The sequence below is a fragment of the Rousettus aegyptiacus genome, unplaced genomic scaffold (assembly GCF_014176215.1).
Source record: "Rousettus aegyptiacus isolate mRouAeg1 unplaced genomic scaffold, mRouAeg1.p scaffold_m13_p_4, whole genome shotgun sequence".
In the NCBI taxonomy this organism is placed as follows: Eukaryota; Metazoa; Chordata; class Mammalia; order Chiroptera; family Pteropodidae; genus Rousettus; species Rousettus aegyptiacus.
The window spans coordinates 100,438,191-100,457,958 of NW_023416307.1; the positions used below are offsets into that span (position 1 = coordinate 100,438,191).

Consider the following 19,768-nt stretch of genomic DNA (forward strand, 5'->3'; position numbering starts at 1 on the left):
ACTGAGGGGCCACAAGGCAAGTTTGAAAGACAAACTGCTCCCCTACCTGCCAACTCCTTGTTTCTTGCTTTCTCTTTCCAACCCTGCCAAAGGATAACTTGTCTTTATCCTGCTAATGCTAATGGAAGACATTAAAAAACGGGGTGCTTCATAAAGATTTAGCAGATATCTGGCAAGTAGAGGCAAGGCACCCTTTCCCCTGGGTTGATAGTGGGATGGGTCAGAAAATGTGAATATGGAAACAAATATTATTTCCATGAGATGATCTGCCGTTTAAAGAAATGTGTCTAGCTGTGTGTGTGTGTGTGTGTGTGTGTGTGTGTGTATCCCCCCCCCCACCACCACCAGTAATCTTTCTGGTTTTTATTTTGTATTTCTTGGAGAAAGAAAAATAGATTTTAAAATGTAAAAACCTGTTCTTCAATTGAGTATGCAAAAATCTCATTGCAGTATTTATTCCAAACCTGCTCTCATAATGTTCAGTCAAGGAGAAAACAGCAAAAAACAGTTGTTGATGGACTTAGCATAGAACTGGATTAAATAAGCATTAGTCTACTGAAGCTGATTACAGGAATATGAAAATGCAGTATCTTAATGGTACATATTTTTATGTGGCAGCTCAGTTGCCTTTCATTTTGCAGCTAATATGTCTATTCTTATGAGTCATTTACTTCTTTAATTACCTTTTGCAGGCAAGGCACCATGGTATATTAATGTGAATGATTTTTACTGCCAGTTTATCATACAATGCCCCAGAAGTTGAAAGGCATAATTGACTTGGAAGAACAGCTCATGAAGGAAACAATATTTAGTTGACAGTTTTCCTTGTACTCTCTGTTGACGTTTATGAGTTTACACTATGCTAAAGGAGTAATAAACACAATTTTCTTTCAATAACAGGAAAGGGTAGTTTCTAAAATACATTTGTGGAAAACACATTTGTTCATTTCTTGGATAATATGAAAATAACACATTTCTAGTGATAAGACCTCTCAGATTGCCAATTGAATTAAACCTTTGAAGGTACATTTATATCCTGTCTCGGAGCATTAGGAGATATTAGGGTTCATGTGATTGGATTGATTTAATAAATATTTATATTATATACAGATTCGGATAAGTCATTTAAATCTAGGTGTTAGAGCGAGACTGTGGTCTTGTCCTCCCAATTTCCAGAGGGAGGGAAGACAGGAAGGGAGCTTGGGAATTGGCTGAATGAAGATTTTCTTTCTTCCTAGGGAAGGGAAGTCCGACAGTACATTTGGGAAATAAGGAAAAAGGCACAGTGAATACAATTCCTTATATGGTCTGGGCTTTGAACAGTTAAAATCAAGACTTGGGTGGGTCACTGCTGTTCCTGTGTCTGGAATGGCTCTCTTTGTGGACTTGGGCAGTTAGCAAGTGCTCTTTTGTTTTAACCATCACTTCCACAGTTCCCTTGGCCCTGAGCTGGCTCACTGGCTCTGGGCAAGCCCTTGTTTGGCATATTGGTTTAGAGGGAGTTAAACTTTTCACAGTTTTCTGGATTGTTTGCAGTTCAGTCCTATGCAGCATAATGAAAGTTTTCTAGCCATCTGTTGTTAAGCTGGCGGTGAGCAAGGCCAGTATATCCAAACAAAGTTCTGGCCTGCTGTAAACTGAACCTGTCAGTTTAGCATAGCTTTGCTGACCCCTACAACGAACAGGGCAGCCCTCGTACCAGGCACTCACTGCATACAGCTTTCAAAGGGGAACTTTTTTTGGGGGGAGGGGATTAGGGTGGGGGCCTGTTTACTTTTTCTCTCATTGGCTTAAACTAGTTTATACTTAATCTTTAAATGGATAAATGGATACTTGTCCCTCCCCTCCTTTTTCAGAGTAGGGAGTTACTTAATAGGGGATCATAACTTTTAGAACAAGGTATGAGTGTCTATAAACATGTGTGAGGTGGCCGTGATTCGAAAAGATCTTCTATGCGGTTATCTTTTTTCCATTACTTTGTCTTTCAGTGTGTGGAGACAGAGTCCAGACAATGGAAGCGCCTATATTTATTAGGTTATATAACTAAATATATTTCAAAGCTTAAAAAGAACATGTTGCCTCTTTTCTTCTGCATTTGGTATTTCACCCTCAGAAGTTCACATGGAGCATTTCTTAGCAGAGCAGGCATTTGGCAATGAGCTGGCTGTATGGCATGTTACCTGCTTCTCTTCTCATCTACAATGTATAGCTGTTGCTTTCAGTTGTCCAGCATAACCTTAAAATAATTTCATTGTTTTGTGGTATTTTTTCCTTTTGTGGTAAATGTTTAATTCTTATTTCATTTCAGTGTTTCCTTGACTATATATAAAATATTACACATTCAGATCCTTTGTATATGTATGTTTGGTATGTGTGTATGTGTGTGTGTGTGTGTGTGCGCGCGCGCACGCGCACAAGTGCATGCGTGTGTCTCAACATCTTTCTAAGCCTACTCCTAACTTTTGTGGGTTTCCTTTTGTTAAAGACACCTTGTGGGTGCTGTGGCATTTTTATCTTGGTCTTGCTGTAGTATATTTCCTGTCCAACATTAGTAACATTTGTGCTTTGTTAAGAGAGGGCTCTGGGGAGCCATTGTCAAACCTCTGTATCCATCTCAATTCATTAAAATATCCAGGGAGAATGGCCACTGTCATTGAGTAACTATGTCAGCCACTCCCCTGGCTGCCTTAGCCCCTCTAGATGAGAAGCAGACCACAGTCCCACACAGTAACAAAGAAAAAAGGGCCTGAAAGGATGAACATTTGTCTAAAGCACCAACACTAGAGGGTTTGGGCTCAACTTTAAGTGCAATCAGGAAATGTACAAGGGTCAGGAATTCCATAAATGGAGGAAGGGGTGCAGGTAGAAGAAGCAAAGGAATAAACAAGGAGATACAGACTTCTCCTTTAAGGGACAGGGAGTTTCACAGGAGTGAAAAATATTCAATTTAAAATTTAAATGAGTGCACTTTACTTGGAAATACCATACAGTCATAATCTGTTTGTAAGGTGACTGACATATAAAGTGCTTTTTGTTTTAAGGTAAAAATAAAATGTATTCGGGGTAGAGTTTCGGGTGTAAATGTCAGGTGCAGCGTAACGTGTGCTCAACTCCAAGAGTCAAGCAAATAACCTTGGCATTTAGGACACTGCCTTTTAGAACATGAAATTGTATTTGTTGTGTCTTTTTTTTTTTTCTTTTTAAAAGAGGACTACATTAAGGGGTCACCTATTAGCTGTGTTTTTGCTGTCTTAAACTCAGCCCTTCTGTCTATTAAAATCAAACTACTGTGTAAACATTCCAGTGTTGTTCTTGGTCTACAATGGCCACGGGGATCAGGTTTCACCTGCCTGCACATCTTCAAGCAATTAGAGCAATTAGCGTGAAGCCATTTCACATTCAAGGATTCAAGGTCTATGGTGACATTCAAGTCCAGGAGAAGTCTGAAAGGGAGAGAGAGGAAACGGCCTAGAGCATGGCTATTATTCCATGGCCCTGAGCAGACAATTTCTCTTTTAAAAATGGTAGCTCTTTAAAGATATTATTATGAGGTTTTTAAATGACATATCAGAAGTTGTTTATATAAAAACCCAACAGTCATTTAATTATACTAATAAAAGTCTTTATACATGGCACAATTTTTAAAAAAGATCTGTAATGGCCATGAGGAAGGGAGTGTTGCTGCCTCTTGCATGACTGGTAGTAACAGCATTCCTTATGGAAGAATATATTTTATAACGTATAAGGGAATTTGCATTTCGCTTTTACATGGTAAACCCCCCTGTTTTGGGGCAAATGTAACAAATATAGATAGCATCATGGAATATTTAGTCAGGAGATTTTTGGTGTATTAAAATCAACTGTTTTTAATATTGGAGAATAGTGGGCACTTTAACACGCATTATTACTAATTACAGTTCGAAGATAAATAATCAGCTTTAGCACATCAGATATCTGTACAGTCATGATAGGAGGTAATTTTTTTTTAAGTCTTAGAATTGAATAGGGTTTTTGTTTTGTTTGTTTGTTTTGTTTGTTTTTTTTTTAATATTTGTAACTAAGTTACCCAGGGATCTTGTTTGCATGAAGCAAAAACCCTAAACTGATTACAGCTTTTTAAATTGGATACATTTTTAAATCCACATTTTACTCTTGGCTTCTTGTGCAAAAAAAAAAAAAAAAAAAAAAAGTTTAATTTTTAAAATCAAGGGTGCTGCAAAAGAAGATCTGGCTGTGTAGTCCCAGAGGGCTTTCACAATCAGCAGTAACCGCAGGCTAAATTATAATGTGGAATTCTGTTGCCCTTTAACCTGATGCTGCCTGTTCATATTCAGGGTTTCTTAACAAATGGCTCTTAAGTAAAAATAAAAATTAAAATATTGAGAGAATTACCTTTTCATTATATGTACTGACTTTAATTAGAATAAGAGGCTTATTTTTAAAAGAAGTAGCTGTGGGCCTCTAAGAAAGTTCTTGCCCTAGTTGGCTTCAGAGCTAGTAGGTGTTGATCATTTCTGTATCTGTAGGACTGCACACATCTATGTGTGACTGACATGGGAGCATTTGTGTTCATTCGGTAGCTAGCCATTTTAGGGAACTGGGCTGCTTTGAGCTCTAGTCTAGCCCCATCTCGAACTACTTAGAGCTCTTCTGTTGAGAGATGGTTTTTCCGACCGCCCACTCGCATGGCGCCCAGGCTCTGTGCCTGTTGAAACTATATGACAGATGCAAGGAATGCTGATAAAATGCAGCATGCTGGACGCTGAACAAGGTAAGGGTCTGCCTTTCTCCCCCTACCCCGTGGAAATGGATTGCTAAGAAATCACGTGCAGCATTTATAAGTGGACCAGCTGAGTTAGACAGGAACATTTGAATTGGGCAGTACACCCCTCCTGCAAGTGAAGAGGCAGCAGGCATGGAAGCGCTGTGGGGCTCAGAAGGGAGGTGAGGCAGTAAACCAGATCTTTTCCATTTTTTTTCTCCTAGCCCAGTCCTCTGTTTCTGTGATCTGCCTTTTGAACTGTTTTTGTGGCTGATCAGTTCCACCTAATATGTCTCTTGATTTCTGCTATTGTAATACTCAGGCGACATGCTGTTCTCTTCATTTTTATAAGCTTTAGATGCTTCTGCCTGTCATATTCTGGCGGTTTATCTGCAGCGTCTGGATTTGCTTTCAGACTTGAATGTCTATCAAGCTGCCGTTGCTTTGAATGTGAGATCAAAAGAAGATGAATTCCAGTAAAAAATTTCCTTCTATGAAGAAAAGATTGGGGCCCATGTAAACATCCCACTGACAGTTCCCAATGAGTTATTTTAGCCAAGTATTAGCACCTGGATGACAGACAGTCCAGCACTGCATGTTAAATAACAAATCAGTTGCCTCCGTGGCAGAGGAATACTGCCACAACAGCAATACATTTTCAGAAGGAATTTTTTTTCTCCCTTCACCCCTCCCCCCTTTCCTTTTTTATTGAATATGGCTGTTCAATTCTTCATCCTATTTTTCAAGCTGACTTGCTCTGCCGTCAGCAGTTTACTCTTCTTTACAGTATCTGTCAAGTTACTCAGGTGACGGAAGACAGGACTTTGATAATTAGTTTGGGGCGGGTTAAGGAGTGTTTGAGTAGGCAAGCAAGGCATCCAGATAAACAGGTAGTTTGGTCGATTGCAGAGAAGGAAAATGTAGAGGAAAAGCAGCAGAAGCAGGATCAGGGGCATATCCCTGGAACGTGTTCTGTACAAATATCTGTGACAAAATCCTCTAAAGTCTGCAGAATCTGAATTTTATTTTTTTCCTTTTTTTTTTTTTTAAAGCATCCTGCCTATGTAAATGTTACCACAAAAATATCTCAAGAGCAGGTTTCCCAAAACCCTGTCAGTGTCTATTCGTCTCTGTGAATGAGCTGTTTTGGCTAGGGCTTAGTCTAGCCAGGGCACACTTGTAATGCTGTGTTGCTTCTTGCAAACCTGGAGTGATTTAGATACGTGTAACATTAGTAGATTTCTTTAAGTGCTGGTTGCAACTTTGAAAATTACCTGCAAGCTCCAACTGATCTTTCAACTTTGAAAGTGAAGAATTACTTGAGGAATTCTTGTGGTTTCTTTGTCATTTAGTGAGAGCCCAGCCAGCTACTGTGGAGGCAAGCGTCCCTGAGGTTGCCTACAAAGGGCACTGTTCCAGAGTGTTTTCTCCTCGAGTGTGCTGCCTGCGCACAGCACTTCCTGTTTATTCAAACATCTTTTTTACCACTCGGCAACCCCCGCTTCACAGAAACAGCCAGAACCCTTCTACAGCAAGAAGACGGAAATCCAAAGGCAGGCAGTGCGCGCTCACTCCGTCAAACTCTTCATTTTCTCTGTAAGTGTCCAGAGAAAAAAAAGGACCATTTTCGCTGTGTTCAACTTTTTAACTAGGGCTCTGCTCCTGCGCAGGCATTCTCTGAGGAGCAGAATAAAATGATCCAACTTGTTTACTGCTGTTTTCTCCCCTCCCTCCTCTCTCCATCAAAGGCGGTTTTCTCTTTAGAGATTTGGGAGGGCCGGTTTCTTCTAACTCCTTGTTAATTCACTCTTGCTTTCAGATGTGTCTTCCGATAGTATCAGCTAAGGAAGCAGCCCGGTGTGTCGTCAGTACAGTTTTAATAGGCTCGCCTGTAGATTGAAACCTCTTTCTGCTTATTTGTGACACTGTTCTGTGCTGCCTTCTTTTTCTTCCTGTTATCGTAAGTAGTATAAGAGTGCAGGGACGGTGCCTTTGTAATTCTGCTTCAGAATTGTCCCCTGATGTTTGCATCATGACACCGTCATCATTTGTGAATCGGCCTTGATGATATTTGTACCAATTTCATGCCAATAAAAGTCAGACTGCTGAAACAAGCACGGTCATTATCTCATTCATATTACTGTTGTTTAAACGGGGTGGGCTGCAAAGGGAAAGAGAAAGCCCGCTTCACTTTCTGCGATGGTTGTTAACTTTGATGTCGGAAGGCTCTTTTCAAAATTCTCATTGTGGATAATTAGGATGGCAGGGAAAGCCCTCGGACCTGGGCTGCTGCTTCGCTCTGTGTCGAAGAGTGATGTGATTGTTCTCTTGGTCGTTTCTGTTGAAATGAGTTTTTTACATGTGGTTTGACATTTTTTTAAAAGGGTTCTACCTTTTCCTGTCTGATGTTGTTGTCCCTCTTGCCTCTCTCCCGTCCCTCCATACCCATTCCCCCAGCCCTGACCCCTAACTCAGGATAATTGGTAAGCCAGGTGCTAATTTTTTTAAAAAACTGTATACTGGCCAGGGAATAGACAGGAAATGGAAAATTAGCTCTTTTGATCATAAGGGATTTGTTATTACAGTGAACCTTGTTTGCGAGTCCTCAGACTAAATATCCTTAAATTTCAGTGTTTAAAACAGCATCCATTAGTATAGAGAAAGAAATGTGCTCCGTAGTTGTCCAAACCTCTGATGGAAGAAACATTTAAATAAATAAATTAAATAAATGTGTGTACGTATTGCTCGGCTGGCTTTTTTAATGTTCAGAAGTTGTTCTACTTTGTAAGAAAAAAAATTGTGTTTATAACTGCCTTCAGGACAATTTGTGTAACAGTAGGAGTAATTGCAGGGAAAATGGAAAGAGTGACTGAAGGTATTTACTCAGATGTTAGTGTAGGTGTGGGGGCCGCAAACTCAGTGTGGGAACAGTGGGCCGCTTTTCTTGGTATCTCAGTCTATTTGATGACCATCAAATTTCCCAGCTCACTGGTTTTGTTTTTTCTGGATGACATGTTTGATTATTTATCAGAAGGGGAAGGGAGTAGCCGAAGCAAATAAACATGTGACCAAGTTCTGTTTTGTTTTCCACCCAGAAAGCCATGTCCTTTAATAAATATACTGAAAATAATAAATGTATTGTTTTATGATAAAAGGAAACTATATGTGCCACTTTTTAAAAGGCAAGCGAGTTAACCCTTAAGACTCAGAAGTCCTTTTGCCTTCTTCAAATTTCCAGGCTTTTTTTTTTTTTTTTTTTTTTAAACTGAGAATTGGTCTGTTGTGGTGTATGGTTTTATGATACAGGATTTCCCAGGATTAGCTAGCTGTTCAGTAGTTTGACTTCTCTAGATGCTTTGCTTAGTTAGTTATGCCTACTTCAGTAGCTCTTTTATGGCGTGTTTGTATGTGTGTGCCCACACATGTGTGTGTGTGTGTGTGTGTGTTACAGTGACATCATTGAACAAATTAGTAGTAACTCTTACCATTTTCTTGAAAGCTATATCCCGACTTTATATCTATACAGAATCAGCTTCATTAAAGGAAAATATACCAGAATTTTTCCTGTATGTACACAGCATAATATTATTAGCAGTCAACTTTTGGTCCTCTCTTTAAAGGTGCCAAGCATGTGCTGTAATGCAATCAATGTGAATGTCTGTGTTCCTCAAGAAAACCTTCCTGTCCATAATATTATGTAGTGTATGTAATGATCTTCAGGATGTTTATTTTCTCAATTAAGTCCTCGAGAGATATAGGAAAAAAGGCTCGAATCTATATTAAAAGTAGAATTTTTAAAAAGCAAGTGAAATTTTTATTATTTTTGTTTTGTTTCTCAGATGGGGGTTGTATGACTATATAGATATTCTTTACACATAGGCATGCACTGGCATATGGCCACATTTTTTAATTACTACAGCATGATTTTCTATACATCCTGATTTACATACATCCTTAAAAAATGGTAGGCATGATCCTAGCACAGTGCCTGTCCCAGTCATATCAAGCTCTACAAATCACAGCTAAAAATCTGTTTTGTTGCCTATACTGTTTTGGAATGTGAATTGGAAATATGCACACAGAGGGATCCCTTCCTCATTGACTATATAAGGGAACAATGCAGCAGATGCTCAAAGCTCAGCTTCCACCAGTATTGCCTGGCACATATGTAACTGGGATGTGGCTTTGCTCTGGAGAGGAAAATGGAAGAAGCATAGCCTTTCTGTCTCGTCTGTTGTCATCTCAGGTGACTGTCCACAAGGCGGGTAGGTTAGGTTGGATCATCATACTTGGTACTGACACAGAGCCCTTTGTCTGTGGAAATCAAAGTGCCTGACTAATGCTAACTTGTTAATACTCAGAACACCCTTGGGATATAGGTAGGCTGCAAAGATTATCCCATTTTTGAGGTGGGAAAATGTCCTGCTGTTAAAATAATTTACAATTTCCGGGCGTGTCTGTACTTAATGGTCAGGCTAGACCTGGAAGGGGTTTTATCTGGATGCCATGAGAAGTGTTTTTCCTGTGACATATTCAGCCCCAACCACAGACAGTCTCATGAGAAAGTGTTTTACCATGAAGAAACTGGACTGGAAAATATAGCTAGTGCGTGGTATTTATGGCGGTGGGAGGGAGGAACCAGTGAAGAGTAACCATGCTTAATTTTAATCTCTTCGGAGTCAGTTTTATTTTTTTAAGATAGAGCACAGGCTATAAATTTTGATTTGTTTTGTTTTGTTTTGTTTGTTTCATTTTAACTCTATGATGCTGACAATTTCACTTCCACAAGAATCAGGTTCTTTGCAAAGAAACATGCTGGGTATTGGCTGTGCAAAGTAAATCAGAAGTTGCTCTGTAGTTGCATGCTTTGGAATAAAAAGAATTGAAACATACTGTTAACCCTACATGTTACTATGTGATCCTTTAGTTCTGATGTGTCTTGGGCCTCCTTCCAATGGTTACAAAGCACAGTGAAAAAATTAGTCATGTGTCATGAGTAGTTTTAAGTCTCTTCGAAAGCTTTTCCAGAACTCTCTGAAGAAGGGTGGTAGTGTTTAGGTTGTTCGGCTCTCAATACTGTTTGCTTATTCAAACCTGAATATAGAAATTAGATTAGAAAAATCTCTGTTCAACATGTTTTAATTTTTAAAAGTAATTTTCAGAAAACGATAAATAATATTCAAGTTTTGCTTAAGAAAATTACTTAAGCATGCTCCCAAATACTACCAATGTCTCATATATAGGTGATAATATTATATACTTCATTTTTTATTTTCCTAGTTCATTTATGCATCTTTCTTCTACTATGAGCTTATTACTTTCATAGTCAGTAATTATTTATAAGTACTTTCTAAAATCACTACAGAAGCCCTTAATGGATGTCAGACCCTAGTGTAGGTATTTTACAAGAATTAATTATGATATAGGAACTTTTATTTCCTCCCATTCTTACAGATGAAGAAACTGAAGCACTTAGTGGTTAAGTAAGTTGTCCAAGGTCTCACAGCTAGCAAGTATTAGAGCTGGGGTTCAAATCCATGCAGAATGACTGGTGGGTGCTTAACTTTTGTAGAAATATGTTAATATTTTTTAGAGCAAACTTCTGTTTCTTTAAAATTGCTATGATTCTCGCAAGGTCAGTAATTCCCCCAAATTCCCAAAGAATCTTATTTCTTCATGCCCGGAGACTCAAGTTCTACCTTATGCTAAACTGTGGTTACTGGAAGTTCCAAAGATTATTGTCACTCTGTGAACACAACTGTCTGATGAACACAGTTTTGTTCTTAATATCCTTTTAAAGAAAATATTTCTAATTCCTTGGCCAGAGTAATTGAATCTGTTTATCTTTTATGATAGTCTGTATCTGTGTATGTATATGTATATATGTATGTATGTGTTTGTGTGTGTATACACACAGATACATGTATACATGCGTTTATATTTACATAAAGGGTAAAATCTTCAAAAAGTTCACTATAAAGTTACCTTTGATTATGACTGGGATTAAATTAAATATATTCTTCTAATGGTTTCTAAATTTTTCTTTTAAGGTCTGTCATGTTAAGCAAGTAGTTCTGATTTTATGTGAATGGAAAAATTAGAAATCCGTGGATTTGCAGTTCGGTAGCCATTTTTGGTTGTGTTAGTCTTGAAGTACTAGTGAAGGGATTCTAATCCAGACCGTGTGACCTTTGGCATGTTATGTAAACTTTGTTTGCATAAAATAATTTAGAACCAAGGCAGGTATGCAGTTGGCATTCAGTAAATGTTAGCTATCTTTGTCTTTTTCATCAGCGAATTCGTCATCGATATCATCATCTCCTCCTAGCTTACTGTTTGGCCTGTAGGCATCTGTTTCTGCTGTATTGTTCTGAGTCAAAGAAAGGTATCGGTTTGGGTTTGGTGAGGATCAGAAAGAGCCATATTTACTCAAGTGCCTTTGTCAGAAGAAGAAGCCAGGACTCACAGTTGTAAGTCACCCATGTGAATACAGGTAAGTAACATAACCCCTCCATTCCTGTTTGCTTTTTGTACATTGAACAAAGATTCCTTTGCGTTCGACAGAGGCTGCGGTGATTTTCTCAGTGTCCCTATTTAGACTACACTAATAGTTTGAGATCACTGGCAAACAGGAATCTTTGCTTCCCACAAAATGTATTTTCTTATGTATGGGGCAATGTACTGTAGTAACTGTTTTATTTAGTAAGTAATTATCATGACCAGGTGCTACGCTAAGGATTTTCTTTGTGTATCTCACAGAATCCTTATTATTTAACTTCTCTGCTCCTATTTTCCATATGTATTGACTGAGTATAATAATACCTCAAAAAAACTAATGTGAAAATTAGTTAACATAATGTGTATTTATGATTTAGTAGTTGTCTGACAATCAACACTCAAAATTTTTCAACTTTTATTAATATCTTTCTCATCCCCAATGACCAGGGACCAGAAGAACAGTTTTAGAGTACTGTTGTTTGGAAATGCAAATCAAAACCACTATGCGATATCACCTCACACCTGTTAGCACAGCTGTTATCAAAAAGCAAGAGAAAACAAGTGTTGGCAAAGATGTAGAGAAAAGGGAACCCTCATGCACTGTTGGTGGGAATGTAAATTGGAGCAACCATGATGGAAAACAGTATGAAGGTTCCTCAAAAAATTAAAAATGGAACTATTATATGATCCAGCAATTTCACTTCTGAGAGTATAGCCAAAGGAAATTGAATCACTATCCCCAAAAGATATCTACACCCTTACGTTCACTGTAGTGTTATTTACGATAGCCAAGACGTAGAAACCACCTAAGTGTTCATTGATAGACAATTGACTAAAGAAGAGGCAGTCCATATATATAATGGAATATTATTCAGCCACTCACAAAAAAATGAAATCCTGCCATTTGCGACAACATGGATGGACCTTGAGGGCATTATGCTAAGTGAAATAAGTCAGACAGAGAAAGACAGATACTGTATGAGCTCACTTATATGTGAAATCCAAAATGCTCAAACTCAGAAACAGACTGGTCATTGCTAGAGGCGGGGGATGGGGAAATGGGTGAAGGTGGTCAAAAGTTACAAACTGCCAGTTATAAGATAAATTAAGTTCTGGGGATGTAATATACAGCATGGTGACTAAAATTAATAATACTGTATCTTATATTTGAAAATTGGTAAGAGAATAGATCCTAAAAGTTCCTTCTCGTCCTAAGGAAAAAAATGTAGCTATGTGAGCTGATGGGTTTTAACTAAAATTATCATGGTAATTGTATGTATATATGTATGTACTTATGTATGTATGTATATAATCATCATGTTGTACACCTAAAACTGTTACACTGTAACATGTTAAGTATGTCTCAGTAAAGGGGAGGGACATTCAGAGAAAATACTTTTTTAAATGAATACAGTTATTTAACACCCTCCAGCCCCAACAAAAAGCTTACAATTATAGCTGAGTGTGAGAATCCACAATAGGTGCTTAAAAATAGGGGCCAGGCATCCTACTGGACCTGAAAGCCATGCCAAGTGGGCAGAGAGGAACAGATCTACCTTAAATGAAAGCATAGCATAGGCATGGGTGTTTAGGTGCGTGAGCTATAGCTGTACTTCAGTTAAATTGTAAGAAGAAATCCGTGTTTTCTTAGATCAGCATCTCCATTGTTTGATTTATGAAAAACTCTTTTTGAAGAATCTCAACCTTGGCTCAGGTGAACCAAAGAACAGGGGATTTGTCCCTATTCAGGTTTGAAGAACGGATAAGAAGGGATGCTGGTGACACCATCAGTATCCCAAAAGAAGATGGATGAACTCCTTCCTGTGTGTCTGCTTGGGATTTGCCATCAAACACATAGGAACCCAGAGTGCTACGGTAATTCAGAAGCAGCACTGGTCCTTTGGGTTGGGGGACATTAAAAACATTGCTGCTTAAAAGATTTGGATTGCGAACAGAATTTTTAGGGAAAGGTAGAATTTATTTTTTTAATTAAAAATTTATTTTTAATTTTTAACAACTTTATTACAATCTCTTTGACATATAGAAATTATATATGCTTAAGGTATACAACTTGATTTTTTACATATGTATACATTGTGAAAAGATCACCACAATCAAGCTAAATAACTTATCTATCACCACTACCTAGTTATCCTTTTGTATGTCATGAGAAGATTTAAGATGTATCCTATTGGAAAATTTCAAGCATATAATACAGTATTAGTAAGTAGAGTCACCAGCTGTACATCAGATCTCCAAAACTTATTCATTTGACAGGACCGAACCTCTGCCTTTTAACCATCTCCCCATTTCCCTTCTCCCCAGCCCTTGGCAACAATCGGGTTTCTCTCTGCTCCTAAGAGTTCGGCTTTTTAAAAAAGATTCCATGTATGTGAGATCATGCAGTATTTGTCTAGGAAAGGCAGAATTTAAATGGAGAAAATTGCCTTATAGATATGGGCAGAGAACATGAAGATCATAAATATAAATGTGGCCATGGCTCCAAGAGCCCTGGGACTGGGAAGATCTGGTTGAAAAAAAAAACAAGTCTTTGGGGGGAAGAGGCAGATAAAGTTAGGTGTGAAACCCTGACAGGGCTTTTCTCTTCATCCAGAAGGCAAAGGGACCCACTTTCATTCATGCATTTCTGGCTAGGTGGGATCGCATATCCATTTGCCAGGACCATGGCTGTTTTTTTGGTCTAATCAATGACCTTGGTAGAACGTGAGTGTCAAGTTCTCAAGAGACAATGTTTGTTGATTTTGCTTTTCCATGCTAACCACTGCTAGACTTGTGACCTTGGGCAAGTCACAGAACCTCGCAGTCTTTTAGTTTTTCCCACTTTAAGTCAGTTTTATAAACCCTTTCTCTGCTTCCCTTAGAAATAAAATAAGTCTAGAACAACTAACTGACATAATGCCTGGCACTTAGTAAACAATTCAATACACTGTTTTAATTTTAGTATCCTCAATAGAGGGAGTTATTACCCTACACTTGTCTCTATGTTTCCAGATGTCCTCATTTCTCAAACTGTTAAACAGATGTAATTTTTGCTATTTGCAATAACTGCTTTGAGAAGTATAAGTTGTTGGAGAACAATAGGCTTTTTTTTTTTTTTTTTTCTGTGTTGGCTAACTTTGGCCAAGAGTGACTAGGTCTACCTTTTAGATTATTAGTCTTATTTGGGTCTTTCCCCTATTCCCATCTCTCTCTCTCTCTCTTTTATTTTTTTTTTTATTTAAAAGTTTGTTTGTTTGTTTGTTTGTTTTAATCTCTGCTGGAATGTTGTCTCTTAACTGGTTTTCACTATTGCTTCTTTGCCCAAAATGCAGGTTTAGGAAGGAAGGTTTTTCATGAAGCAAAACATTCACAGGTGTTCATCACCTCTTAGGGCGCCCCAAATGTGTGTGACTTATAAGAGAAAAAGAATACAGCATCATATTTGTTTGTGCAGAAACTAGGTTCAGTGTTACTAGTGAAATCATAGAAAATTTTGAGCATGATTTTAACCAGATTCTTCTCCGGCTTCAAAATTAGCAAGTCTCATTCCAAGGTATGGAAAGATATGAATCTGGATTATTCATAATGAGAGTTGCTGGGCTGCAGCCTCATAAAAGGCAATTGCAGTAAACAGTGGTTTACTCCGGTGAGTTAATAGATCCCTTTGATTTATTTTTCCTCCCATTTCACCCCCATGTTTTCTACTTTGAGAACTTGGAGAAGGACTGGATGGACCGATCTATTTATTTTTGGACATAATCTAGTCCTTCCTTTAATGAAGGGGAATGGGTTTGATGCAGCATCCAACTTAACATTTTAGACATTTTCTAATAAACTTGACTTCTGTTTTACTTCACTGCAATATTCATATCGCCTACAGTCATAGCACCCCAGGCTGTGGTCCTGTCAACTCTCATGAGCTAGACAGGCTCGGGCTTGGGCCCTGCTGGAATGGAATCCCTCTAAAGACAACTCAGGTGCTGGAGACTTGGTGGTGGTGATTCAGCATCTGGCAGCGGCTCTAGCATGGAGTAGCCAACCACTGCTTCAGCAAGGTGCTTGTAGGGCCCTATGTTAATAGGTGTATGGAGTAGAAGTGTGATGGCGGGTTGTTTCACTTCTTATAAGAGACTTCAAACAGACTTCTTGACTGTAGCCATTACACTTATTTCAGCTGATTTTGCAGGAGAATCATAGATATCCTTTTTCTTTTTGTCTCATGAAAGTTTTTAGCCTTTACCTTTTTCGGCAAGAAGTGTTCTCTACTTAGATACTTTAATAAGAAGGGTTATTCATAATTGCTAATGAATATAGGGTTCACTCACCCCTTTCTACTTTCTAGGTTCGTTTTAGGGGTGGGACTTGTAGCAGAATGCCTCCTCCTTTCTAGAGTCATCTCATATTTCTGTGTCCATGTCTCCTGCAGTCAATGTGTGGGGTGGTGTGTTAACCCCAAAGCAGAAATGCTGACAAGTCATGGCATGACACAAGGACACTGGTTACACGAAGGGCACTGGAACAAAGTTACACACTTCAGTTCTCCTTGATCCCAGTATTTCTTAAAAAAAAAAAGTTATTTGTTATCTTTTCTCCCAATAAAATACACATACAACTCTCAAATTCCCTGTCTTCATGTCTTTGCATTATTTGTTAAATTTTTAAGTAAAACAAAAATGAGAAATGTAATTATTAAGTGTTGTAGCAGTGATAACCGTTCCATGCATAGCTTGAAGAACATAAAATCATGTCGATAAGGATTTGGGTAACCTGACAATGGAACTAGATCTAGAAAGTGGAGGTTCAGGCTGGTATAGGTTGATAAAGAATTTGTAGTGGTCCAGGTGGTGGAAGGATGTTGTGTCATGGCCTCATTTTTCCCTACCCATAATACCTCGGCTAACACTGCCTGCCCATGGCCGTATCTGCTTTTGCAGTTAGGACAATGACAGTAGGGCTCCTTGAGTTTTCTATTTTCTGTTCTGTTTGATTTTAATTCCAATATATAATATTGGAGTGCTATAGCAGTGCGGTTGTCTCTGCTCCGATTTTTCACCATGTCTGTCTAGATATTATCTTGTTAACTGTTTGCAAAGACTGTGAAACATTTTGAGAAATCCACGCCCTCTCTAAATATCAGCTATTGTGATGTGCCCTCAAAGCATAGGATATTTCCCCAGCTGTTAGAACTCTGAGGATGGATGACGATACATGGAACCTTTCCCTTCTAGGTCACTGATTCAAATTCAGTTTCCCAGTTGATCTAAGGCTTTTGCTGTCAGCCCTACCTGCTTTTGGGGGTCATGCCAAGTGAACCAACTACCAATGAATGCTCAGTCTGTACCTTTATTTGCAGTATCATAGAGTAGACCAAGCAGTCACTGTTAAAGGCTCTCTGATTTTTTGATGATTGTTACCTTCTTTATATGAAAATTTTGATAGGGAACATGTTTTTGTAATTATCATTTTACTTATGACACTGGTAATGTGACCTGATATTTCCTTGAACTTCTAATAATTTCACAATCACTGGAATCCCTCTATGAAATTAGTTCACTTTTCCATTTTCACATGATAATCAAGTGCTCCATTTGTAAATAGCATATGTGTATATGATAGTTATATAAATATGTATTTGCATTCTTGCTGGAAAACTCACTGCCTTGGAATGTTGTTGATTCTATGTGAATGCATCTAGTCCTGTCAGCCACTATGATTTTTTTTAAGTGACCCACACACCTTCTTTCTATCCTGTACTACAGTGATTACTTTGTATAAAGCAAGGAGGTGAGATGCAGTTTCCCTGCATACGTGGTCCCAGGTCTTGCTACAGAGCAATTGCCAGATCATGTGGAGTAATGAGGACTCGTGTTAGGATGGTCGTTAGTTGCTGGGATTGCACCAAGATAGAAAACTATTTCAGGGGAGAAAAGGCTCTCTGGAGGGACTCAAGGTGTACATAGGGGGTGAGAAATGAAAGAGAGAATATGATTTCTTTCTTCCTAAGCTTCTCAAGCTGCTTTTTATTGCTAGCTTTTCCTCCCACCCCCATATGCACAGTGACCGTTGATTAGCCTGTGAAATTATCTGAGAAACAGGTTTGATCTTGAGGGGTGGGGAGAGTCTAGGAAAAGAAATTAGAGGAAGAGTGGCTGACTCATAGCAGCCTTTGAAGCTGGAAGTGGGACAACTTCTCAGGCAGACAGGAAATAACCAGCTCTTCTCAACTGGCCAATAGCACATGTTGTCTTTATTCTGAGGGTGTTCAGGACCTCACACCCGATTGAAGAGATTCAGTCTGAACTGCTGTAAATTATCTGTGGGAAGAAACACATGTTCAAAGTTTGCAACTAGTTTTAAATAGTTTCAGATAGAAGAACGCATGGATGTATTTTGTTTTCATGTCCCACTTCCTTTTCAGAAAATCAAAATGAGTTTGATCTTTAAGAACAGCCAATTAGTAATGTCCTTGCATCTTAGCTAAATTCTAAAATTATTTTGGGCAACTGATTACAAGCTTTGTTTATATAAAACTGTGTCCAGCGGCATCTTGGGGAATCTCAGAATACAGATAGAGACCTAAGACAGGAGTCGGCAGACTTTTCCGGTAAAGGGTCAGATAGGCTCTCTGGTTTTTTGAGCTTTGGGGGCCATACAGTATCTGTCACAAATACTTAACTCTACTTTGTGTCCATAGATGGTATGTAAGCAAACAAACATGACTGTGTTCAAATAAAAGTTTATGTGTGGACACTGAAATTTGAATTCCATATAATTTTCACATGTCACAAAATATTCTTCCTGTTATTATTTTATCTGCTGTTTAAATAAGTAAGAACCATTCTTATGAACTGAACAAAAACAGGTAATGGGTTAGATTTGGTCCACGGACTAGAGTTTGCCATCCTGTCACCTAAACATTGCAGTTAGTCATATTTTTTGAAGACCTCTATGTATCAGTGCTTATCTCAGATATCCTCACCAAGTATGTTATTAAAAAAATTGTATGAAGTCTTCTTCTACTGGCTTGCTTTGTGTATGTGTGCATGTTTACTCAAAACGTATTTTGTGTAAACTTGATGTTTCTTAAAATACAGTAAACATGTTTTTGAGCATCAGCTACCTTGAAAAACATGCTAAACATAGGGATTCCTAGCCCCTAAAATATAAACACCTGCTATGAACTGGAGATGCAAATAGCTCAAAAGTTGTAAACATGCTTATGTAAAACATAGTTTATAAATAACAGATGGTATTTATTTACTAGGCATGTGAAGGCACTGATGAGAATAAAGTAATCTTGAACCAATAGAATGGAAGGTGTGTCAAAAATGTCCAAGCCTCCAGTTAGAATAAAAGCATGGCCTGCCAAACTAGCAACCAAGCACCAGTTTCCCTGAGTACTGAGCTGGCTGTTGCCCACGGCGTACCTACCATAAGGTGACTCCAACCCTTTGTGTAATTTTTGTACATGGAAGCAAAGATGACAGCGAAGGCAGAGAAGGAGACTAGCCAATCCAGAGATGGAGGCGGGGTATGCTTTTTACCTCTTTCTCTGTTAGCTCACAGAGCCATTTATTTTAGCTTATTGAAAGAAAATAAGTGGGCATGTGTGCAACTGGACTCTTAAGTGCCTGGCTTTATCAGTCACCTGCACTCTATGACATCTTTGAACTGTGTCTTTACTGTAACCTGAGCCTAGCACTCAAATACAGCACTGAGTTATGCAGTGCCAGGCAGTCGTCAAATCTGTCGTAAAGGAAACATTGACTCAACCCAGCCCAGGAACCGTCACCAAGAGTAAAAGGTCCCCAGAACTGAGATGGGACCTTTTATTTTAATTTTTATTTTTCAATTAAAGTTGACATTCAATGCTATTTTATATTAGTTTTAGGTGTACAGAATAGTGGTTAGACTTTTATGTAATTCATGAAGTGACCCCCCCACCCCCCACGATTAATCTAATGCCGACATGGCAGTTTGCAGAGTTATCACAATATTTTTGACTATATTCCTTATGCATACTTTACGTCCCCATGACTGTTTCGTAACTGCCAGTTTGTACCTCTTGATCTCTTCACCATTTTCACCCAGCCTCCTACCCACCCCACCTCACCCCCACCCCGCCACCCTCATCTGGCAATCACCAGTTTATTCTCCGTATCCATGAGTCTGTGTCTGTTTTGTTTGTTTGTTTATTTTGTTCATTAGATTCCACATATAAGTGAAATCATATGGTATTTGTCTTTCTCTGGCTTATTTCACTTAGCATAAAACCCTCTAGGTCCACCCATGTCATTACAAATGGCAAGATTTCATTTTTTAATGACTGAGTAATATTCCGGTGTGTGTGTGTGTGTGTGTGTGTGTATGTGTGTGTGCGTGTGTGTGTGTACACCACCTCTTCTTCATCCAGTGATCTATTGATGGGCACTTAGGTTGCTTCCTATCTTGGCTATTGTAAATAATGCTGCAGTGAACATAGGAATGTGTATGTTTTTTCAAATTTGT

General features: G+C 38.5%; 1 protein-coding gene across 6 annotated transcripts in view; it reads left to right on the top strand.

Annotated features, from left to right (window-relative positions):
• Positions 1-19,768, top strand: part of FOXP1 (forkhead box P1) — a 477,086-nt gene that overhangs the window by 313,950 nt on the left and 143,368 nt on the right. The window contains exon 1 of one of the 6 annotated variants that reach the window (XM_016141481.2): positions 6,159-6,358. The exons of the other annotated variants lie outside the window; for them this stretch is intronic. The gene's annotated coding sequence lies outside the window, so the exon portion shown is untranslated. Of the gene's footprint in view, positions 1-6,158; positions 6,359-19,768 lie in introns of those variants that run through there. 6 annotated transcript variants of the gene reach the window in all.